Raw genomic sequence first — 25,811 nt, 5'->3', positions numbered from 1 at the left:
ACCCATGTCCTTCCCTTCATGACCTTCCTCCTGAGCCCCCTTAAATTACTTATGGCTGTGGCTAACCTTTTCTCTGTAGCCACCACTAAGATTATGCTGTATTGTGTTGTGTTGGCAGGGCCGGCTTTCGGGTGGTGCAAACAGTGCAGCTGCACCTGGCGCTGACCTTGGGGGGGACTGTGTTTAGAAATCACTTAAGGGTTTATAAGAAACAGGTACAGAGATTCCTTTGTGTCCAACGTATCTCAAGCAGCGATAAAAATGTTAAGATAACTCCGGTGAATAATATTCCTGCTGGAGAGAGATCAGAGTTTTGTCTGGTTTTAGTTTGACTCACTATAAAGTAGCATAGAGGGTTAATGTGCTGGCTGAAAAGAACGTGTACCATGCTGATATCAGAAATGTATTTTATGTGTGAATAGCTCAGTGGGTTACTGCTTTTGTCACAGAAATTGCTTTGTTACTTGCACTTCATAAGTTACAATCATAATATATCACAGTGACTTACGAACTGTCATCAGAAGGCTATAAGGAAACTGCAAGGTACAGGTCAGGACTTTTTTTCCTCCAGTCTTTAACTATCTATTCCTAATGTTGTTGAAGATGGCTAATTTAGGTAGAAATACTGTATATCACAGCAAGTGCTTTAAAACAAATGAAATATATGTGAGGGAGCATCTATGGAGAGATGAAGGGGACTGGTGGAGGGTCGTAGTGAGGGAATTCATGGAGAAGGCAGTCATTGGGGGAGGCTCCCAAAATATTGCTGCACAGGGCACTACCAGCTCTAAAGCTGGTCCTGGCCTTAGGGGCTATCACCAAAATGCTTTTGTCTCCCGACCTGCTCTTCCGATATTTGAGAAGAATCAGTGAGTTAGTATTAGCAGATCTTAAATAAAGATGTGTGAAACTCGTGGAGTTCCACTCTGTGGAATTCCATGGAGTTACATAAAAACTCCACAAGATTCTGCACAGTTCAACCAATGGGCGGAAATATGCATGTCATACTACTTACACTGCAGTTTAGTGTCAGTTGCACAAGTAACACTGAAAAGTCAGCATCAATGACAACATGTGGTGCGCAAGAGGCACGGCCATACCAGTTCACTTTGCTGCCACTCAAGTAGAAAACCTTCTCAAACAGCAGAATATCTACTCAAGAAGCAGCCCTATCACAGTGACTGATCACAACTGTCTGCAACTAGTCATGTTAGAAAATAGCACAAGGAGCACTAAATCTCGTTCGTTCTTGCATTTCTGGAGCCTCACAGGAAAGGAATTTCACATTCAACAATTGGTGGAATTTGGCTAGAACTTTGTGTTACAAGAGTAGCGTGGAGTTTCCAAATTCTACCATTTCCATGGGCAAAATGAAACATTCCGCCTACCCCTACTCTTAAATTGCCTTGAGGGGCATACTTTTTAAATTTTGTCTGTAACAAATTATGGAGCTAAATTGTTTACATTCTATTCATTGTTGTACCCGAAGCCAGTGCAACTTATTTAGCAATGGTGCAAATTGAGTATGTCTTGGGACATGTGTTTATGCGGGTATATGTGTAAAAGTCCTTTGTCATTTGGTCCTAACATATGTTTGTAATAAAGTTTCTGTATTTAAATAAAATACTTTGTGTGTTTTGCATATATAACATATTACATCATTATATTACATTTGTAAATTGTATACATTTAATAGATTATAGATGATTGAATTATCTTTAGACAAATTTCAATTTATGCAAATTTCAGCGGATTGTTATCTTATCTCTACCTTTGATATGAGTGAGATTGTCCACATTTTGATTCCTGTAGAGAGCGAGGTCTTGGTTCTTTTAATTATCTATTGTCCCCACACGGCAACTGTTAATGTCTTAAATCTCTAAAAAAATATTTAAGGAACAAAATACTTAATGGATCTTTCTATAGCCTGGATTGAGGTTGCTTGTGTACCTGAGCATTGGTAGTCTGACGTAGGACAACCTTATCATTATTAGAATTTTGCATTAGCATTATTACAACAATCATCAAGCATGTAGTCTAGAAGCTGAGACATGCTGTGATGCTATGAGATTTGGCACTGGAAAGAGGTTGATACTAGGAATAACAGCAAGAAAATCACACCCATCTGTTTAAATCCATCCCATTCTTTCAACACTCACTGGGTGGATCAATCGCTGGATGAAAGTACTGTTTAAACAGTTTTCTGTTGTATGTCAAAGCAACTCTTTACTCAAGTAGTACTTGCGTTGATTATGAAATTGGGGAGTCAACCGTAAACAAGATAGACAAATGACTAGACCTTCTCTCCAACATGATCTATTCCTTGGCATCCATTCCCAAACCCTTGGCCCCCACATTTGTGGTAGTTTACTGTCTGAGGCAGCAAGGTGAGGATGGTGAGTGGTTATATTATGCCCTAGTATCTTAAATTAAAATCTTGGTACTGACACTCAAATTCCGGAAACCCATCCTCTTTTACCAAATAAAAGGAGAGGAGGTCACTCACCAGCATTGTAGCTGGTTTTGCTTTCTATGAATGGTCCAGTTTAAGGGTTTGGTTGTACAATATATCATTGATCCAAATAGATGTTATAGTGTTTTTTTTCTTGCAATAGAGCTGACAGCGATCTTAGCACAAGTAACTTCCGTCAAGTTAGGCTGCTTGGAATTTTTGGAGTGAATGTGATATAGCATGTTTTCTTGTGCCAAGCGAGGTTTTGCACTGGTGCTGAAGGTACATTATGAGCAGCTGGGACACATACATCCTTTTCCCCATAATCAACTCCTCTTTCTATCAGTTTGGGGTCTTCATTTACAGACATCAGTCTTTTCAGATGCTGTTCTCATAGGATTGGGTGTTTGTTTTTCATATCCGCTAATTGGTCCACAGTATCAAGATGTCCCTATGGCATCCTAAAATACACTATTTTGCAGCAAATTATCAGTTTGTATTGCATTCCTCTATCAGCCTAGATGTAAAGAAATCTGAAAAAAGGGAGGAAAACTTTTTTTATAGAGCCAAACCAGAAGAACTTGTAGTGAAGCTAGGCTAAGTTTTTGCATACTGTGGTGTAAGACTATGGTGAGGATTACTGGTGCTGGTTTTTATTTTGGGATTATTTGAAGATGGAAGCAAGTGAAATAAGAAAAAAGATCAGTGGGCTCCAAAAAGATTGGAAAACACAATTCTCCTAGCAGAGGGCCATCAAATGTTGGAGAAAATGGTTAATTTTCAACTGTGAGGCACATACACTGGTTTCATGAAATGATGGCCAAGTACATGGCTTGGCAAGGAGGAAGGCGTGGAGAACAAATACAAAATGGCTATCTATGAAACACACACTGGCTTCACAAAATGGTGGCCATGCCCACAGTTTGGCAAGGAGAAAGGCATGTAGAACAAGGCAAAATTGTCCCCTCTGATCATCACACTAGTTTCATAGATTGGTGGCCAATCACTTGGAAAGGAAGGAAGAGGGATGGAAAACAAAGAGAAAATGGCTTCCTGCCTCTATCCCTTTCCTCCCTGCAAATACATGCAGCATTACCAGGAAAGGTATGCACAAATATATACCCATTATGTGCCTAGGGCCATCCAGAGGGCAATACACCAATAACAACAAAGAAAGAATGTGAAAAATCAATTAAGAAAAAATATTAACCAAACAACAACATGGCACTTGTTACAAATTCAATTAAAATAAACTTTAAAAGTGTGCTGGCACAAATTGCCCCATGTCGAAATTACCACAGCCATAATTTTTAAACAGTTGTAGAAAATGCACATTAATGACACATATATCCCCAACAACAAAAATGGTGGACAAGGACATGTTGAATGTAACTGCATACTGAGGAACTTGTTTGCCTACCTGGGCCTGGTCTCCCAAGATCCTGTCAGCTACCATAAGAGACATGCATGGGAAAAGTAAGCTAAATGAGGCAAGAATTCAAGCCGTCCATAGACGCCTAAAATATCTTGTGCATATTTCATATATCATATATCATATATTGAAAAGCCCTTCAAAACTAATTTAAAAATGTATATATGTATGACCTACAACACAGTTGACCCAGACTGTAAGATACCATAGTACATGCAACAAGGAAATAAAGAAGCATATCTGAGGTCTGTACTAACCCATGAGGTCCATTGCCCTTATATTCGTATCTTTTAATCTCCACATGGACCTGGCATGCAGCCACTAGTCCAAACTCTGGGCTATCCAGCCAGCGTCAAACAAACAAAATAAACATCCCAAAACAGAAAGAAATGGTGGTACTCTCTACCTCTCAAACTTCAAACTTTTTGCAAAGTACTTTCTGGAACTTGCTTGATATTCCTCAAATATTACAAAAAGCCCAGGGCGGATGATGCAGCAGAGATTGCAGACAAAGGATGGGTGATACTTTTCTGCCAAATCCAAATGACCAAGTAGTCTATAAAGACCAGTCTTGGAGACTGGAAGAATCATTTGTATGAAAAGTAGCATTACTCTCTATGCTACTCCCATGTAAATAAACAAATAAGTAAAAAGGTGGATAAAAATCACTCAATAGTCAGTGGCTGTGTAGAAGAGAACAGCTGCTCACATTTTGTAAAGCCTTCTAGCATTTTCGTCACGTTCCATCTGTTCGGTTTTTTTTTTGCCAGAATGAAATACTGTGCATATGATGTGGGCATAATGGTGTAATCCTGGGTATTACCTGTCATAGTCAAAATGCAAAGTAACAAAAATTGTGCAAGATTACAGAAGCATAGAGGAATTTTCACCATGCCAAAGTAAATCCCCAGAAACATTAATGATTTGTTGGAATACAGAAACACTTTGCAGACTGTTTGTTCGCTATCAAGGTATATGGAGAAATATTGGGACAGATGTATTACTCCTATTCGTAAATCAGAAATGTGCTAATTGAACATGGACTGGGCTGTCGATGGCAATGCATTTTGTACTCCAAACTATGTACTAAAATAAGGCTGTTTCCCAAAATGTACATTCTCAGGAGGACACAAAACAACCTTCATAATGAATATTAATTTTGCAGGCCGTATTTTACGACCCCCGTGTCCCGGTTACAAATGTAGTGTTCAAGTCCTGCAAGACGCAGCAGACTTCCACCCTCGCATTTAAAATGAGAGAAAAAGTTAGGGTGACCACCACCTGCTACCTCTGAGACCACCAATATGATTCCCAAAGAGGAAGCGGTCAGTAACTGACCAATGATTTGCAATCACATTTGCAGTCATGAACCAATTGCAAGCAGGAAGGGATTCCCCTTTGATGTTCCCTCCTATTTCTAATTTAGAAACCGCTATGAACGCCCTTTTACGAGTCAAATATACGTTTCTAAATTATAATAAGGCTTTTGTACATTGTGAACAGATCCTTCTGGTTGCAAACTCTGAATGTGCAAATCGTAGGATTTCTGATCGCGAGGGTTTTGTACATCTGGCCTTCTCTTGTTGACCACACTAATGAATTTTGTTTAGGGCAATATTTTTCTTCAGTAAAAAAATGTAAGGTCTAGATTTATTAATCCTTTGCCTCGCCCTTGCATTGAGCAAGGCGATGCAGGGCAACGCAAAGGCTTTTTTGAAATTTATAAAACCATGCAAGACCTGATTTGCATTGCCTTGTATGGCTTTGTAAAGAAATATAACACAACGCAGCAGCTCCTGCGACACTGTGTTGCATTACATTTCTTAGTGGTAGGTGCTCCATGGGTGGAACATGTGTGTTTCTGTGCACCCACCCATAGATTTCATGCAATGCCTGATTTACTAAGGGTTGTAAAGTTGGAATTGGAGGAGGGGATTGGAGGCGCATGACAAGGAGAAAGGCATTACGAAGAGAAGCATCTTTTTTTTCAAGTTATTTATTTGTTCTATGCATTCTGCATCATACACAGAAAGAAGTACCTTGTTGGATTATTTTTGGGCAGGAATCTACCTACCCCTTTCTGCACAAAAACAATTCTTCCTGTAACTCAGGCACCCTTGCACCTAGGTGCCAGGTCAAGGGTCTCAGCGGCGGCTTTTGTCAGACTCATTGCATAGGGAGAGCTGAAGAGTTCCGGATCTCTCCCTTTCACACAATGCAATGCAGCAACTTGCCTTGTTGCACTGCGTTGTGTGAACTCTTAATAAATCTGCCCCAAATTTGAAAAAGTGTAACTTCACATGATTACGAAGGGAAATGCTCCAAAAAAAATTGGGAAGTAGATTTCACCTGTAAACCATAGGACTTCTCATAAACTTCGCAAAAGACTCCTTTCTTTGTGAATCTGCTAAAACCTCTTAAAAAGTGAAAGAGCAAGACTAGGAGACTTTGGGTAGATTTCTGAGGTTTTCCAGAAAGGCCTTTGAGAGTCTGCCCCTCCCCGTTCAGATGTTTGGGTATTCCTAGTTTGCACGTTTTACTGCAATCCTCCTGTCATAGATTTCAGCTGCACATATTAACAAGATATGGGGTAATTTCGTTTTTTTCGAAGACCTTCTCTTTTATTTTAGCACTTCACTCAACACATTAATATTTCATTCTCCCTCCTCACCTGAGACTCTTCTGTCTCTGATAAATGCTTTCTAGTAGCGCCCATTGCACTTTCATCAGGAAGTCAAAATGTTCCAATTGTTTAGCTTTTAATGTTTCAATTTTTAATGTGCTTTGCAAATGGCCACGCATATGGTCCAAAGGAATGCATGATAAATGCTGTTGTCTCTGTTTCACTCATTCTCGCCATTCCCCTCAATATTTTATAGCACATGATGATTGTAATTAATATAGAGAAAACATTTACACTTTGTTGACAAACTAAGGAAAAGGGGTTCACCATAACTCAGTAGTATTGTATTAGGAGAATAAAACCACACTAAACAGTATTTAATGATTTAATGGTGATTAAAAAACAAGCTTTTTGGACAGGCATTTTTAGAACAGACACTGGACCAACCAGTAGAGCAAGGCTGTCAAGAAGTAGTCATGGATCTGGGCTTTCATAATCTGCCCATCGCTTGGCAATGATTTAAACATCAGATTTTGCACATTCAGACCTATTATCAATGTGCCAGCATCATCATTTCATCATCACCTGGAGTGATTGTGAGAAAGTCATCCTTTTAGCATTTTCACCCCAATGTTTATGATTGATACTGGTGGTAACTGACCCTGATTGTACCATTGACTCTGCTAACCAGGCCCAGGGCTCTGAATAAAAGGTATATGGTAAAGTTGTATAATTACAATTGGCAACCACAGCCTCCTGTATGTCCCTAGTACATAATAGGCAAGGGTTATTTAAGTGACTTGCATATAATAGGGCAGGGACGTTTAGAGGCCTAGTAGAGTTTCTGCACTGGAGTGTGCACTGGTGTAGTGCCTGCTGTCATTTGAAAGGCAGCCCTGCCTTGCAGACTGCCTTTAAAAAGTAAAACGGGTGCAAATTTGACTTTGGAATTAAAGGTACTTCCAAAGTGATAATCTACCTTACTTGTGCATATGTCACCCTTAAGGTCTCCTTTAGGTGCCCCTGGGGCAAAGAGTCATGTAACTATAAGCAGAAGTTACCCAGAGTTCCTTGCTTCCTGTAATTTATTTGAAACTCTAAGCTTGAAAGGGTATTGTACTCCCTTGCATCTGGACAGAGCTGTACTTCTCTCATGAGCTCCAACTAGAGAGAAATACATGTGTCAGGTATTGCTTTAAGCCATTCTAGGATGGCTTGGATGGTATTTTACCAACGCAAAGCTGTAATACTGTGCCTGGGGTGGTAAAATTATTTTGTCATTTTTCAGCTCAGCATTGATGGCACTGTGCTAGTCCTATGCTTGATGACTTTCAATCTAATATGCCTTCAAAATTGGAATTCAAATGGTCTACCCATAAGGCTGTTTTTGTTTTTACTATCAACCGCAAGAGTAAAGCAAAATATAGTTTAAGGTCATCCTTTATAGTAACCTATCACCCCTGGTCTAAGTTAGACCTAATTATGTGTCCTTATGAGGCACACAATGCATACACCCAGGAGAACATTAATACATATATGGAATTCTTCAATGCATTAATAAATTGTGCACTAGGTTCAGTCTTGCCTATTAAAATCAGGATTTACAACTTGCAATGCGTTTGCATTGATAAAGGTTTATTTAAAAAGTTTTCTAGTACTTATTGTAATTTACACTAAAGCATGGATCTAAACAACTGATGGTTGTGCATACTGCACCCACTATAAACACTGCATCAACACTTTACATTCAATGTTGAACGTGAAATGAGTAAAGAATGAAAATCACGAAAAATGAATTACAATATATAGAAAGTCAGAAAAAGTAAGAAATAAAATACACGATTCAAAGACCAGCTTATAAAACAACTCAACCCTACCTCAGAGTCAATTTCAAGGCCGAAGCAACGACAGCCAGGCCGGGTACGCAACACAAGTGTTTGTATTCCCCCCTCCCCAATGCCCTTTGCTGGAGACACGGCAGGCGGGTTTGCTTTAAATTCAAATGCACAGTTCGAAACCAACATTCATTCAGAAGCGCAGTATGCCCGCTAAAGAGAAATAAATATTTCAAGCGAAACATTTTTTCCCTTTCAGCAAGCACATAGAAAAATGTGCCTGTTCGGTCATCTGTTAAAGTGAGATTGAGGCCAGCGTCCGAACATTATAAAATAATAAAATGTGCTGCCTGAGAGTAATGTATGGTTTACTGAAATGCATGGGGGCAAGCGACAGGGCTGCCCCGGAGCTAAAAGCAGCCTCGGTAGACGGTGAAACGCCAGCCTTGGCGACGTAATTAGCTAAAAGCAGTGCAAGCGTGCCTGGCTCTCTCCTGCACAATTTCAGGGGTTCTACTCAGTAGAAATGTTGTGAAACAATCATTATTGAAGCAAAATATTTTTTTACTGGTTACCAAACCCCTTTAGTAAATCAAAAAACGAATCCAACTCTGAAAAGTGTTTCAGTCAATCAAACCGGATTTGTAAAGTGAGGTGTCTAGGCGCTTGATTTCTGTGACTCCAAATCTCAATCAGAAGGGAGCTTGAGAGTAGCATTCCCTCCTACTTGTAGTGTGTTGTGACATGTATCAATGGTTCGAGGCCGTAATTGTAGCCACAGACCATTGAGAAGGACACGATATCCAAGCTGTGGTGTTGTTTTATTCACAAAGGTGTCCTATCTTTGAGAATCCCGCAGGGTGGTCCTGAGAGGAGCAGATAGAGATCTAGATGGCTACTGAATGCCCCCTCTGATGCTTTCCCAAATATTTAGCATTTCTTTAAAGATGAACCTGTCCCTTTGAAGTATACAGGATTCTTTTACCACCCTGTCTCATTATGATACCCAGCCTGCGTTAAAAAAATGTCAAAATAATAAAAAAAAGATAAATAATGAAAGAAGAGAGATGGTGAGAGAAACAAGCAGCAAAAGAACCAGGACATGTATGTACTGACACATTTCCCACAGACACAGAATGGGAAAACCACTTAGACACTTCGGGTCCCTACGAGTAACTTGTAGCCTTCACATACAGGCAGGAATAAGAGGAATTTATAGTAAAACGTGAATTGACAGAAAAAGGTAAGAAAAACACCAGAGAAAAGAAGGAAGAAAAACCTAAAAAAAAAAGGTGACAGGACGCATACCGAGTCAAAGGAAAGAGCAAATAAAAAAGACAAAGAAAGAATGAAGGGAAGAGAAAGAAAATAGTGAAAGAATGAACGCCTGATGAACAAAAAAGAGAGGAACGAATCAAGGAACAAAATAACCAAGTTTTTACATGCTTGAAAGAGGAGGTAGCAAGACGAAGAGGGATATAAAAAAAGGGAGAGGAGTAGAAATAAACAGTTGAAAGAAAGAGCGAAACTGTTAACATGTAGATTTCAAGAGCTGGAAAGACAAAAGTAGGAGAGAATGAGAACATTGAGAGTAAACAGAGTAAAGGAAAGAATAGAGTGAGTTGGGTGAAACGAATACTCCCAAATAAACATGGCAGCTAAGAATAGATTTAATTGGCTCCCTCACGTCCTCAAAGAGAAGTCAGAGTGTGGAACAGCAGGGGGCACTCCAGAAGAACAGAAGGTGCATTAGCAGTGTTGTATGTGAACCCCAATACAGCAATATTGGGGTGCCTCAGATCAGGAGTGGGGGTATAGACATAGCTGTGTCCAGCCCAGTGATGGAATAACAGAAAGGCGGTGGGTGAGGAATGAGAAACGGAGTGCTGTGTAATTCCTAGTGATGGAATAATGGGGCGCTACAGGTAAGGGGTGTGGTGGACAGATTTGTATGTGGGTTGCAGTACTGGAATAGTAACTGGCACACAAGGTCAGAAGTGAGGTATGTTAATGGAGCTATGTGTGGAACTTAGTATTGGCATGCCAGTGTTGTCGAGAGTTAGCCTGGGGGTGTCCTGGTGAAGCTGCAAGTGGGGCCCAGTATGAGAGTGGCATTGCCTCTGAACCACAGAAGCGAGGAGTCCTGAAGGACGTGTGTAAGCCTTACTATTGAGAAGAAATGTGCACTGAATGTTAGAATTGATGGATTCCGGCAGAGCTGTGGTGGTTCCCATTCACAGTGGCATTGGATTTTAGACTTGAGGTGCACTGGCTGAGCTGTGTTTTGCTCTTTTGGTTTCAGTATTGGCTTGGCAGTGGGACTGAATATTAGAATTGAGCTGCTGTAATGGAACTGTATGTGAGCGGGGTCCCAGTATAGGAAATTATGTGACCTAAATGCGGTAGAACTTTTGTGCACTGATGGAGCTATGCCTGAGGTCCTAGCACTGGAACAGCAGAGTGTACTGACTGTAAAAACTGAGGTGCTCTTGCACACGGGATGTGTGGGGTCCTGGCATTGGCACAGATGAGGGGCTTGGAGTGTGAGGTGAGGTGCACTGATGGAGCTGCGCCTGAGGTCCCAGTACTGTAATAGCAGGGTGTTCTGACTATAAGAACTAAGGTACTCTGGCAGATGGCATGTGTGGGGTTCTAGTAAGACTGAAGGGCTTGGAGTGTGTGAATTGAGGTGCGCGGATGAGCTGTGACCGAGGTCCCAGTACTGGAACAGCAGAGTGAACTGACTGTAAGAACTGAGGTGCTCTGGCAGACAGCGTGTATGGATTCTGGCATGGCTGAGGGGATTTGAGTGTGTGAACCGAGGTGTACTGATGAACCTGTGCCCAACGTCCCAGTACTGGAACAGCAGTGTGTACTGACCGTAAGAACTGAGGTGCTATGGCAGACAACCTGTGTGGGATTCTGGCACAGGTGTAGGGCTTTGAGTGTGTGAACTTAGGTGCACTGATGAAGCTGGGTGAGATCCCAGTGCTAGAACAGGAGTGTAGTGACTGTAAGAACTGAGGTACTCTGGCAGACATTGTGTGTGGGGTTCCTGGCACTGACACGGCTGAGGGCCTAGAGTGTGTGTACTGCAGTGCACTGATATAGCTGTGCCTGAGGTCCCAGTACTGGAGCACCAGAGTGTACTGACTGCAAGAACTGAGGTGTTCTTGCAGACAGCATGTATGGGGTTCCTGGAACTGGCACGTCTGAGGGCTTGGAGTGTGTGAACTGTGGTGCACTGATGGAGCTGCACCTGAGGTCCCAGTACTGGAGCAGCAATTCTAACTACAAGAACTGAGATGCTCTGGTAGACAGCGTGTGTTGCTTTCCTGGCACTGGCACAGCTGAGGGTTTGGAGTGTGTGAACTGAGGTGCACTGATGGAGCTGCAAGTGGGATCTCAGTATGGAGCAGAAGTGGGCAATGTCTCTAAGGATTACAGAGCCCTGGTAGAGCTGGGTGCCTAGGCTATAAGCAATCACATGTGATCCACAGCCCTTGCTCTCAGCACACAGGCTGGCAAACTTGGTAAAGAAAATCCATGCCAAGGAAGGGTGGGAGCCAGGCAGCTGAGAGAGGGTTGAGAGAACCCACAAAGGCCAAATGTGACCAAGATAATAGCCTGATATTTAGCCTTGTTTACAACTAAGCTCAGAGGAACGATGCTCTGCAAATTTAAAGGGAAGCTTCCCTGGACAGGAGCAGGAAACAAAGTAAAACAAAAATTCCCCTACAGACGATATAAACAGGACAAAGCATAATTATACAGTAGTTGGTCACTGCTCCTACTCAGAAGAAGGAGGGAGAAAGAGGCATGACTGACCACTAGTAAGCAAGGATTTTTAAATGAGACTGAAACTAACAAATGAAATAGCGAGAAGCCCACAGAAGAAGTATACTTTAAAGTATGCAAGAGATTGTACGCTTATGCTCAACCTAATCAGGTAATAATAAACATAATTTTGCTTGCACAACACATCATACAAGTATGTGTTGGAAAAATATGTGCTATTTCTGCAAGCTTGCTTTTCTGACTGAATGGGTTTAACTTTAAGAACCCATGTCCCTCAGCTCTCTGGGGCTTAGCCCTGTGTTCCTGTTGGCCAGTTCACCCTGAGGTTGTATTTAAAAATGTGCAAGTTTGAACCATATCTGGAAAGCAGCATATTTCACACCTGTAGGTAATGACAATCCTTTTGCTTAATTCTTCCCCAATTTTGTGCTCCACCTGTCCTGGCATTATAACCGTGCACTTTACCCCTGCTAAATGGTGTTACAATTGCCTCAATCTTGACTAGCGCCATTAACTTTCCTTAAAGGCCATAGTATGTGGCACAAAATTACACCACTGGCACTGAGAGTTAAATGCCACCCATGAATTGCAGTACCTACTCTGCCATTCAGTGGCAGTGAAAACATGGCCTTAGGCCTAACCTGAGTAGCCTAACATGGGAAACCTGAACCCTGCTACACAAACCTGTGAAATGACCCTATAAACAGGTAGACAACCTGATTTAAATATATTAAATAAGCCACCCTTCAGCACAACTTGCTGCCAAGAAGGGAGGGTGCATAATATTCAGTAGTGGAACATGTGTGACATTAGAACTGACATCTTCTCCCAGTGACTAGGCCCCAAAACAACAAAGTTAGGCTGTAACTAGCACAAAAGAAAATTCAAATGATAGATTATACACTTTAATCCATAACGTCTGATGACCTGTACCACCTACAGACTCTATTCAAAGACTTATTTTCATATATTTAATACAAATCTAATGTAATGGTGAAACAAGATTTTTACTACATATCCTGTAAATGTAACTTTTAGAAAGTTATATTTATCCTGCTTGACTCTGGTGAGGATACTTTACATTAGCTCATTGGCAACTGCCCACCTGTACTTGGCCTGATGAGGCGTGAATGGTGTGAAAACTGCTTCCAGAGCAGAGATAATGGCCTGAGTGGGTGAGGGGGAGTTTTGCTACTGTGAGACTATCATTTCTTCCTGTAGGGTAAGCTTCAATCCAGTGACTAAAGATGGAAACAATCACCAACACATATGTCAAACCTCCACACACAGGCATCTCAATAAAATCCATCTGCATTCTGCTGAATGGACCTCCCCGCTCTTCCAATGGGCTCAAATTGACCACTTTCCCTTTTCCCACGTTTAGTTGTTGGCAAATGACACAACAATGGCAGACTGCTTCAGCAACCTGTCTAAACTTTGGGTTAAACCAGTCATGTTTGAGCAATTGAATCATTACATCCCTCCCAATATGTGCTTGACCATGATAGTACCTCACATTTGAGACAACAGACTGTTTGGCAAAACCAATTGACCCTCTTCTGAAACCCACAATTCATCTCGTCTTTGCACACATTTCATTTTGCTCCATTAACGTATTTCCTCCCTGTCAGCATTATTTTGCAATATTTTCAATTCCTCCAAGGTGTCAATTACTTTCAATGCATAGCTTGTACAGGTTTCATCTTCTTCAGATAACAGTTCCCACTTGTCTTTGAAGGATATACAGTTCAATGTACAAAACCTTGCGACTTGATCCACATATCCATTTCCCAACGATACAAAGTCATGCGACTTCAGATGTGCACTGCACTTCACCACAGCAATTTTTTCAGGCATTTGTATAGCTTGCAACAATTCTTTATTTCTCTCACCATTTCTCACAGGTGAACCAGAAAAGGGCATGAAACCTCTCTTTGACCACAACTGGCAAAAATTATGGCCTATTCCAAATCCATACTGGCTATTCGTATAGATGGTAACTTTCAGCTGAGCAGAAACATGGCACGCTCTAGTAAGGGCTACCAATTTCGCTACCAGGGCAGAATACACTGCTCTAAGCCAAGATGCTTCCAAAATACCAGTAATTGTGCACACAGCATATTCTGCTTTCAGTGTCCCTGCATTGTGTCTCAGACAAGAACCATCAACAAAGATACTTTGGTAATTTTCTTCCAATCGGGTGTCTCTAATGTCAGGTCTTGGTTTTGTGCACAAGTCAGTTACTTCAAGACAATCATCCTTAACGTCACCATATACACAATGTGGATAAATACAGCCCACTCCCACACAACACTGTGCATGGAAGGGGCGTGCAATGGGTGTTGCTGTGGGCGTGCCACAGCAACACCCATTGCATTTTGACGCTGCCTCAGATTTATGAAATCACGTAAACCTGAGGCAGCTCCAAAATCTTATGCCATCCCCAGGGGTGGCATTAGCATAGCGCAACGAGGAGGAATACTTATATTCCTCCTCATTTTTTGCTTTCTCTATGCGTGCTGCATTCTACCACACGCATAGAAAAAGCAAAAATGCCAGAAATTATTGTTTATGTGCGGGAAGGTGTCCCTCCCTGCACATAAACAATCATTTGAAAATGACGCTTTGGCACTTCCGTGTGTGCTGCATTGTGCAGCACACACAGAATTGCCAAAGCGCCATTAGTGATTGTTTATGTGCAGGAAGGGAAACCTTCCCGCACATAAACAATCACACCTCTCAACACAGACATCCATGCACAATGCTGCAAGGGTGCCTGTTTTGGCACTGGCAGCTAAATTTAGCGTCAGCACAGGGGGAAACGCAGGGGTGTGCCATATTCAGTTAAATACGGCGCATCCCTGCTTTTCTAAAGTGACACAGTGCAGCGCTGTCAATTTTGGCACAGCACCGTGTTGCGCCACTTTTCAGTAAATCTGCCCCCAAGTGTCTCATACACTTTTCAATATACTCCGGAGTCTTAGACCACGCAGGGTCAGTACATCAACAACCATGTGGACAATTGTTAATCCCAAAGCGCCACACATATATGAAGTTCAACGACTTCCCTATGCACACACTGCAAAGTACGCACACTCCTTCTACAACTTTGTATGGAGTACGCAAACTACCTAAACCCTCACAAACATCACAATTCACCTGCAATTTGCATAAGCTGTGCAAGCGCAACCTACTTCATTCACACTGTCACTAGGACGCCGAGAACATCCTCAAACAACCATTAGCAGGATCCAGGATTCTGGGAAAGTCATTTCTGGACTTAAGGGAACATCATTTTCTCTCCAATTAGCATCACTGAAAAATAAAATCCAAATCTCAGTAGTAATGAACCTTCACTTCTGTTACTACCTCTGGACATCTACCATGGGCTCTTAATGAGACAAACCTTCACCTCTCTTTACCAACACTGTTAACCCCTGTTACTCTGTACCGGACATCTATGATAAGCTCTTAAGGAGACTAATCATTACCTCTCTTATCATCACTGTTAACACATGTTACTCTGTACCAGAAGTCTATGATAAGCTCTTAAGGAGACTAACCATCCTCTGCTACCATCTCTGTTAGAGTGTCAGACCTTAATAAGTAATTTACAAGGGGACGCGAATAGAGAAGTTCTTACCATAGCTCCAGTATGCATTAATATCAATGACCAACAGCAATCAATAACATCAACAATCAATGGAGTCTGTAATTGTCACGCAGCATGACCTTTCAGTCATGAATAACCACACCTTTTAGTAAAAGTTAGAATATTTATTTCCCTATATTAACAATGCAAAGATCATGTAGAATAATCGCAAAATCAAATGAAGCACATACCGAAACAAAACTGTCTGTCCAAAGCGGCAGAAAAAACTTAATCTAATCAAAGCTTGTACTACAATGCATTCTAAGGTTGCAGTGCAAATTAATAGCAAAGTCAACTGCGTCAAAGTGATTACATCCATTGGAATTCAGCAGACAAATTCATCAAACATTATTCCCTATTAGCAGAATTTCATTAGTGAGGATCCTTAACTAACATCAGATTAGCATAAGGATGTTGGGCTTCATGCAAAACAACTTAGTAACACAAATTTGGAAAAACATCTAACTATGGCTCTATCAAAACAGTGCAGTTGGTGCCTAGGAAGGAAAAGCAAGTATGCATAATAATCAACAGTCTAATTCATAATACCTATCCTCAGTGTGGATCAGCAAGCAGAGTCAGTCTTCGGACTCAGGACATCAATCGATCAGCAAGGCATCAGGATTCAGCATCAAAGGTCAGAAAATGCAAAGTCTTTAATCATTAAAGTTAAGCACGTCTCTTGTCAGGACACACAAGAAAATAGTGACCTTTCGGTCAGCAGGAAAATGGGCAATGACGGTGTCTTCTCTCAGTGCAGAGTCATTAAATTAAAACTAGTAAAACTACTTCCCAAATGCCTATTGGTCAGTTAATTGCATGTTCATACTTTGTCTAAAGAAACTAAATTTTCAAGTCTTTGAATTATGCCTTTACTCCATTCACATGTCGTTAATTGGTTTGTCCTGCAATGTCCTCATCATCCGGATTGTCAGGTAACAATATTGTTGCAGCTTCCACTCCAGCCAGTATCTCAATTGTTCTCCTTCTGAGAAAATCAGTCTCACCACACATTACACACAAAATGTTACATTAGCAAGAACAGCATCTTCTAGCATTCGGTTCTCATAAGAACCTTCCGTTGTGAGCACATTTAAACAATGCAAAAGGGAAAATCACAGTTTAAATCTCTAGGACAGGCATTTATTAAGCATTAAGAAATACATCTCTGACATGAGGCGTGGCAACTAGGCCAAGACAGTCGCTAAGTTAAGGCCTACAATTAATAAAGTTAGAGAATGATGCATAACCCTTAATATGACGTATTACTACATTAGTCAAACATATATTCAACATTTCACAATATTAATCTACTAGTAAGTACACTTTGTGAACATTGGCGACCACTCATTGTAATCACATTTTCAAATGCGGGCAATATTTTTCTACATTATTATATTTTCTACACAAATCCGTTATTCAGAATACATGAACACTCATTAATAATTCGTTTTAATACACCTTCGCTAGCAAGTGACAAAAACAGGACTTGTACATCTTGTTTCCGCTCATAATGTAGGCAAAACATATGTGTCTCATGTTAGGTTTGACACAGTTTCTGCAAATATTTTTATCCTCGAATAAGATGCTGCATTTGTAGTAGTAGCAAAACATTAGACATTTTGCGATGACACGTGGTGGAAAATTCATATTTTGTGCAATAATAATCTGATGTAAAAATTATACATGTACTGGCCTCATCCTGAGGGGACAATATTTGCTATATTATCATTCCTTATTCAATTGCTTTACAGATGACTTGTAAATGTATTCCTTTCCTGTTTATGTAATATAGAGATAGCTTTTGTAGGATTGAGGAAACTGGACAGTAAAAATTATAAAAGGGACACCATTGTGATATGATCTGTGGGTGAGCTGCCAAAAAGTGGGATACTCTAGTGCCTAAAACCTAAAAGGCTCTGTCTGTAGGGGTCCTTACTGTAATCTTGCTGACTGCTACAGAGAGAATAGCACATAAACATAAAATGCAAAGCAATATCACAGTAATTACCTAATAAATTAAAAGTAGCACACCGACTGGTTTACAAATGGGAATGGAGTTTGCCATTTTACCTTTTTACTAATGGGTATTTTCGTAAATTGTTCATTCATGGGAAGTCACAAAATTACCTCCCTGACAAATATTAATTAGGCAGGTCACAATTTGCTATCCTAGGGATTGGGTGAAATACAGAGGTTGAGGCCTGCAAGAGACAGCAGACTTCTGCTATTCATTTTAAACTCCCAGATGGGAATATTTATTTTATAAAGCAGCCCATGTCCCTTAAAGGGGATGGTGCTGCTTTTATTCTAAAAACATTTTCCTGTTTGGGAGGAGATTAAAAACAGCAAACTGTAGACCTCTGCCTACTCCCCCCAGAACGCAATAATGATTTCTCAACTGGAAGATGTCCCACAGGGACAGCTTCCTCTTAGTGAGCCAGCTATCATCCTCTTTGAGGTGTTGGTATCTGAACAATGGCTTGCATTAGTGGTCACAAATGTTTGATACATTCCTCTCCAAATCACAAATAGAAAGGGGACTCCCTTTTACATCCACTCTTTTAGTAATTTGGACATTCCCTTTCATGAGGCAGAAAGGCTTTTCTGATCTGTAAATGGAAATATGTAACTAGGAAAAAAATATTTTGCAGTTGCAAACCCTGTGATTTGGTGAATCGCAGGCTTTGTAGCTGTCTGTGAAAGTCAGGACCTAAAAGATTAAAATGACACCAAATGGCTGAAATTGAAAGCAGTGCCTTGCCAAGACCCTATTGCCCTCCCTACACCCTATTCCGATGTAGATGCTCTTAGAGCTTGCACACCTCACCCTTCAATTTTATGCTCTAATCGTTTTTCTCCGCTGGCATCCATTGACTCGGACAAACAGCAACCAGCCGTCTTAGCTCTGCCATGTATAGCGAGTCCTCCTCTACAAAATGATTTGTTCACACTGGTGTGTAGCCTTAAGACTGAAGTTAGCGAGTTGAGAGCATTATTGCTTGAGATCACCACCCTTCTTAAAAGCAAATATCCTTCCCCTATTAGCGAGCCTAACTCAAACCTTTTGCCTACTAAGCATCCACCTGCAAAAGGCGTTTTTCCAAACGGGCTCCTTCTGCCACTAGCTTGTGCTGCAGGTCCCATAGACGATCAGTGTCCTGCAAAACAGCTTACGTCCTCTTTTGGAAGAACTACCCCGCTCCTTCCTAATGTTCCCTTCAAATGGGACACTACCAAAGCTTTATACCACAATCATAAATTAATTAGCAACAACTACATATACATGTGCAATGTTCCACCTTTGCCCCCAAACGTGAGAGAAGACAAAGCCTCACTAACAAACAAGGTCTTGCACTGGGTGAGACACACCAGGGGTTGTGGCTCAATCATCCATGATGACATTGTTTCTGTCAAGCGATCTAATGGTTCCCCTGGTCTCTCTGGTCCTAGTGACTTTATAACACTTAGTCTTAAAAGCCCACATTTGGCAGTAGGCCTTATGGAAATGGAAGCACGGTCTATACGCAGGAAGTCCTCAGCAATTACTCTTTCAGCTAGCTGTCCTATTGCTAGCTATATGCGTGCGAATCCTTCCACTAGATCAGCCAATTTGGCCCCGAACCATTTTACAACTACTCAAGACATAAGACCAACAGGCCATCAGGTCCAGAGAGATCCACTCCCTGATTTGGCCCCTAAGTTCTGTTTTGGCCCTGCTTCAAGGGCCCAACTAACCCACGATCCTGGGGCTACCTCGGATATTGACTGACTATGTTTCACCAATCTTTGCACAGCCACAGCAGCTATGAACTTTCCATCTAATTCACCCTGCCCAGCCTCTCTTCTTTTATCGGACTCACATCCTGGAAACATTAATAACACCACAAGTTTATTCAAGGCGAATCCCGTTGCCAGTTACGTCCAAGTTGATACTACCACGAACTCAAACATTTCTTGTGTCCAGCACACAGCAAAACTTTTATCCTGGAATGTGGCTGGCATTAACAGCAAACTTGTTGACACTGAGTGGGGAGCACTCGTTGGAAATTTTAACGTCTGCATGTTCCAGGAAACATGGGCAACGCATTGTACATACAAACAAGGGTATAGTTCCTTTTTCAAGCCTGCTAAGCCATCTTTAGCTGGCAGGGCGGCAGGGGGTTTAATCACATGGGTAAAATCTATAGAGGGGAGTGGTACAAAGGAGATATATGTGGATTCTCATGATATTTTGGCCGTTGCTATCTACCCAGCCTCAGGCACTCCTGTCCTTTGTCTAAATATTTATAGCAGACCGGGACCCTCAAATCATCGATCTCCCATTGTCGAGCTACTGAATATCTTAATCCCAGACCTTCGCCTCAAATATCATATCATAATAGCTGGTGACTTTAACGTTCTACTTGAACTTAATGCAGATCACATAGAGGTCATGCAGTCTGAAGATAGTGTATGGAATATCCCTCCTCCTGTGACTTTTCATTCTACCCAGCAAAATTCATATAAACCAAGCGTTAGGGCCTCACAGATAGTGGACCTCATGATATCCCATGGCCTTCGTTTGGGTAATGGCCGCTTTCCAGCGGACATTCCGGCCAGACCAACCTTCTTCAGGGGCTCATATAGTAACAAATTGGATTATATCCTCTTTGATTTAAGACTATGGCACCATATTCTAGACTTAGAGGTGGGTCTTCCCCATACTAGTGATCATGCTCCCCTCCAGATCACATACAAGAGTTCTCTCCTAGTAGGGGTCGCACTTCCCCCTGTCTCCTCTACTGCTATGGAGCTGTCCAGTAATAAGCGTACAGTAAGGTGGGACTCCTTTGTGCAATCAAATAAGCTTCAAGGAAAATTGCGTGCCCTAACCTCTTCTCACCAGTTATTTGATACCAACTTTATTCTGGCTCCATTAGAAATATTGCCTCTTCATTTGGACCTTTTTTCTACTCTGAAAGAGCTGTTTACTAAACGTCCAAGGCCACTGACTACTTCCTGTATTCGACCACATACTAAATGGTTCAACAAGAGGTGTAGGGAGGCCAAAAATACTTTGGCCATCGCGCTAAAGACCAAAGACAGATCAGGCATCATCACTGCTAGACGTCATTATGCTTCCATTTGCAACAAAAGTAAATTCGAGTACGAAGAGGGGCTATGGAGCAATTTACTCGAGGCAGCTACCGTCCATGATTCAAAACGGTTCTGGCTCCTAGTTTCCTGTGGTGATCAGAACCGCGCATCTCACCTGGAGTCTTATATTTCTCCTGACATCTGGCTCTCCTACTTTAAGGAATTGTATGGACCATTGTCGGCAAGTCATACTTCTGACATAATTTCGGAGGAGCCAACAACTTTTGACGAGTCTATGGCTTTCTTGCCCCCTTTTACACTGAACGAAACTGTGTCGGCCATTGCAGCCCAGAAAGCAGCAAAAGCCCCTGGGATGGACGGGATCCCCTCTGATATGTTTAAAGTGGACCAGAACACCTGGGGCCCATATATTAACAGACTTTCTAATGCCATCTTGACTAGCAGAATTTATCCTGACTCATGGAAAGAGGCGATTATAGTGCCCATCCATAAGAAAGGAGAGAGGAACAACCCGGGTAATTATAGACCCATCAGCCTCCTCGACAACCTTCAAAAAATTTTCTGTTATCAGTTGTTGAGCAGGCTGAACAAGTGGCTAGTTGAAAATCAAATCTTAAATCATCTACAAGCGGGCTTCAGAGAAAAAACTAGGACATTAGATCAGATATTTCGTTTTACTTCTATTAAATGGAAAGTTGTCGATGTTGACTTAGGCCATCTATATGTAGCATTTGTAGATCTAAAATCGGCCTTTGATCTAGTACCCCGCCACAAGCTGTGGGAAGTTCTGTCTAAAATAGGAGTCCCGTGTTCTATTTTAAATATTATCAGGGATCTTTACACTGGCAACTATGGTAGAATTAGATGGGGCCCACAAGGTGAATTAACAGAAAAATTCCTTACTGCCCGAGGTGTAAGACAAGGTTGCGTTCTTGCCCCTACCTTATTCCTTCTCTTCATAAACGCATGCATCCCTTATCTTATGGAGTGCTCTAACGACTCGCCTAAAATAGGAGGGCAGAAGATCCCCTGCCTTCTTTTTGCCGATGACACCCTGCTGGTTTCTCAAACAGCCACAGGCCTTTCAACCCTGCTTTCAAGATTCATTGACTATTGCAATGATTATGGGCTCGAAATCAACCGATTAAAAACCAAGTGCATGGTGTTTGGCGATAGGAAAGGCAGAATGAGACGACCTATCTATTTAGAGGGTGCCGCGCTGGAAAGAGTCAGCGATTTTGATTATTTAGGCCTGAAACTAGAAGACTCGCACAAGTGGCAGCGCCACATCCAGAAGGCAACTTTACGATTGCAACAGCGAGCGAGTGGCATTGCAAGATTTGCAGCTAGATCTCCTAGCTTTGCCATGACGCCCGCAGTAGAAATTTATAAACTACAAGCAAGAGGGGGAGCAATCTATGGAGCTGAACTGTGGGGCCACTGTTGCCTGGATGATTTGATAAAAGTGGAGAACTCTTTCTTAAGGTCATTGCTAAGAGTTCCTTCCAGTATCCCAATGCTCCCAATACGCATGGACCTAAATCTCCCTTCTATCAGCCAGATTGTTGCACTCAAGCCCCTGTTGTACTGGATTCGCCTATGGTCATCAGATTCTCTTGTCCATTATAGATGTGCGCTAGCTAACTTGATGGCCAACAACACTAGCTCCAAAATCAAGTGGTGTGCATATGTAGAAAGGACCCTCTCGCTTCTTGGTTTGGGGTCCTATTGGAAGGAACCATTATCTATCCCTAAGAACGCAACCCAGACTCTAAAGGATGCTTTCTGGCTCCACGTTCAACTTTCTCAACTGTCCGCTGTCTCGTCATCATCCATGACGGGAAACTTTTTATATTTTAAATGTCATTATGAATTTGCACAATATATGGATATAGTATCTTCCCCGTTTGCTCGTTCATTATACATTAGATTCAGGGTGGGCTCTCTTCCTTTGCGTTCCCTCACTTATAAATGGTCTAATTTTAGTTGTTCTTCTAAGATGTGTCCGATGGGCTGTGCTAGAGAAGAATCAGTAACTCATATTCTCTTCCAATGCCCCGCATACTCCAAACAAAGAGCCCGTTGGATTATTCCTCTGTGCAGAAGTAAGGGTTTTAAAAACTGCTTGCTAGCTTTGAGAATTTTTAAATCTGATTCATCGGTTTTAGTGGTTTGTTGTTTGTCAAAATATTTAGACTCAATCTGGCGTATCAGACTGAACACGCTTAAAAAAGCAGAGGGAAATTTAACAATGAATGTGGTAAACAACAATTGATGGATTTATCATTGCATGCACATATCACTTTTATTGCTTCAGATGCATCCCCTACCTGCTGTTTTTATTTTTCTTAGATATTTTTTAAATCGAAATGTCCTTTTTATCTGATATGGTTTCCCAGGCTTGTATCTTATTCTTTTACCTATAATGCGTTTTTACATAACTATAAGGTGCGATTTTCCATGAGGGAACTGCTTATGTGTAAATATTTCTCTTTTCTTTTTTTTTCTCCTTTTCAATCTTTTATGACTTAAATTGTTTATCATGTAGCTTGCCGTTCCTTTTTTGTGTGATGCGCTTTTATGGTATTTATATTTACCGAAATAAAGCTAATGAATGAATGAATGAATGAAAGCAGTGATAAGCAGTCATACATTAAAAAATCCACCAAAATGAACAATGGGAAATGGAATATAATTCAATGGAGGCAGACGACCAGGGTCTACCTACCCTTTCAGATTGATTGGCAATAGAATGAGGCTAAATAAAAGTGGGTGATTTTTGGACGGTCTGTATTTGGGCTGATCCTACAGGGAATGAAGTGAGGCCAGATCAGCTAAATTGTGGATGATGATGATGACACAGGGTAATACTGCTCACTCTCTTGGTTGCTTCTGATTTGGGGCCACAGAATGTTGATTAAACACCTGTCTGAAGTAGGAATTAGAGGTGTTATTCTGCAATAATTATATTTTAAGAGGGACATACTGAAACCATGGTCCTACCCTCTTTCAACTCGGAAAAGTAGATATTTTGTACAGGTTTCTTCAAGGCTCTGCTAATGCCCCACATTCTTTAATATCTACATAAAGGTACTGTCAGACTGCAATATCCTAAGTTGATTATACACAGTTATTTATCAGGCTACATACCCATGATCTGATCTGGGCTGAAGCTGCAGCATTGCCTGACTGCCATGCAGCACTGAATGGGTCACAATTTTCTACAGCTCAACATATTAACATCAACCATTGTGATTTTGCCCTCTGGCCTTGAGTCTAAGACCACCACCCACTCAAGCACCATGTGGGAAAATGTTTAGGCATAATTTTGAATCAAAAGGTGAATCTTAGGAGACATTTTCATATTTTTTCAGAATTGTTTGGGTTTCAACCACCAGAAAAGCCCTTCACTAGTTGACTCACGTTTCTACAAATTTGATAGCCCACAAAAAGTTCTACTGCCATGAGAAACTAGAGCTCAGGATTCTTCACATTATACCCCTGTACGTACTCTGGGCTTCGATCAGACCTTTTCTCTATGTGTTCCCAGGATAAAAAGGGAGCAGAGTGGAAGTCAATCCTTTTGCATTTTTACTGCCCAAATTGTAGATCTTCTGCCTCTTAAAATTAAGTGAATATCAAATCATAGAACTTTAGAAGACATAAAAGGTTTAGCTTGGCCGTTAATTTTGTCATACTGGGGGTAGACAACCCTTGTCTTTTTCACTATTGCCTTTTCTCATTTTTATCACCATTCACTTGTGGTTAGGTTTCTCCCTTCTTTCGGAGCTATGAAGCTGCCCCAGCATACTCATGCTCTACAAGTATTAAATAGATTCATATAAATTGATAACAGTGAACCAGCATCTGCCTCATTTGAGGGGTGTGATTGAAGTCCGTGAGAATGGTCTTAATGTCAGATAATGGCTAGAAGTATCCACCAGAAATGCCAGGTTCAAATAGAGAATGATAGTGTAAATGTTATTGAATTACATTATCATTTCCTTTGATGGTTTCAACTGTCCTTGGTGGGTCAGTGAGCTGTGAAGCAGGCTCTGAGTGACTATTACATTGTAAGGTCAGTATGTTTAAGGGATTAGCAGGTAATATTGTTCATGTTGCAGCAAATAACGTCCCCCCATCCATGGGTGTCCTCCTGGGGTGGGTGAGGGGGCAGAGGGTGTCCTTGGAGGCAGGGAAGGGCACCTCTGGACTGCTTCCATGGTCTGAGACCATGGAAGTGAGCCCACAGGTCCCTTAACGCCTGCCCTCACCCAGGCGTTAAAAAACAGTGCATATCAGGCTGTGCGCCGTTTTTAATGGCCCGCCCCCTCCTGTGCGTCAAAATGACACAGGAGTATAACTAAGGCGCACAGGCCTTAAAGTCATTTTTGGGACGGGAACGCCTACCTTGCATGTCATTAACGCAAGGCGGTTTCCCACATCCAAAAAATGACACACACAGAGGTTTTTTGACGTCCGCAGGGTCGTGCGTCATAGTTTAAATATGGGGCAAGGTTTGTGCCAAATGTGCGTCAAAATGGTTGACGCACATTCAGCGCAAACAGAGTATAAATATGCCCCCAGGTACTTTGTGCTAAAAGATCGCATCCATTGATGTCAATGGATTAAGACTCTTTTTACTTTAAGAATTCTACTTTTACTTGTGTATGTTGTTTTGGTCTTGTTTGATTTAGGTCAATTTTGGCTATTTTTCTAAACTGATGTGTAGTCCTTTTGTGGCGTTTTCACTGTATTACTGTGTGTATTGGTACACATACTTTACACATTGCCTCTCAGATAAGCCTGACTGCTTGTGCCAAGCTACCAAGGGGGTGCGTAGGGGTTATCCTAGGTGTGTACCTCCCTACCCAGGCTAGAGTGAGGGTCCCTGCTTGGACAGAGTGCAAACTAACTGC

The sequence above is a fragment of the Pleurodeles waltl genome, chromosome 1_1 (assembly GCF_031143425.1).
Source record: "Pleurodeles waltl isolate 20211129_DDA chromosome 1_1, aPleWal1.hap1.20221129, whole genome shotgun sequence".
Lineage (NCBI taxonomy): Eukaryota > Metazoa > Chordata > Amphibia > Caudata > Salamandridae > Pleurodeles > Pleurodeles waltl.
The sequence above is the reverse complement of the archived record's forward strand: the minus strand, read 5'-3'. Positions refer to the sequence as shown.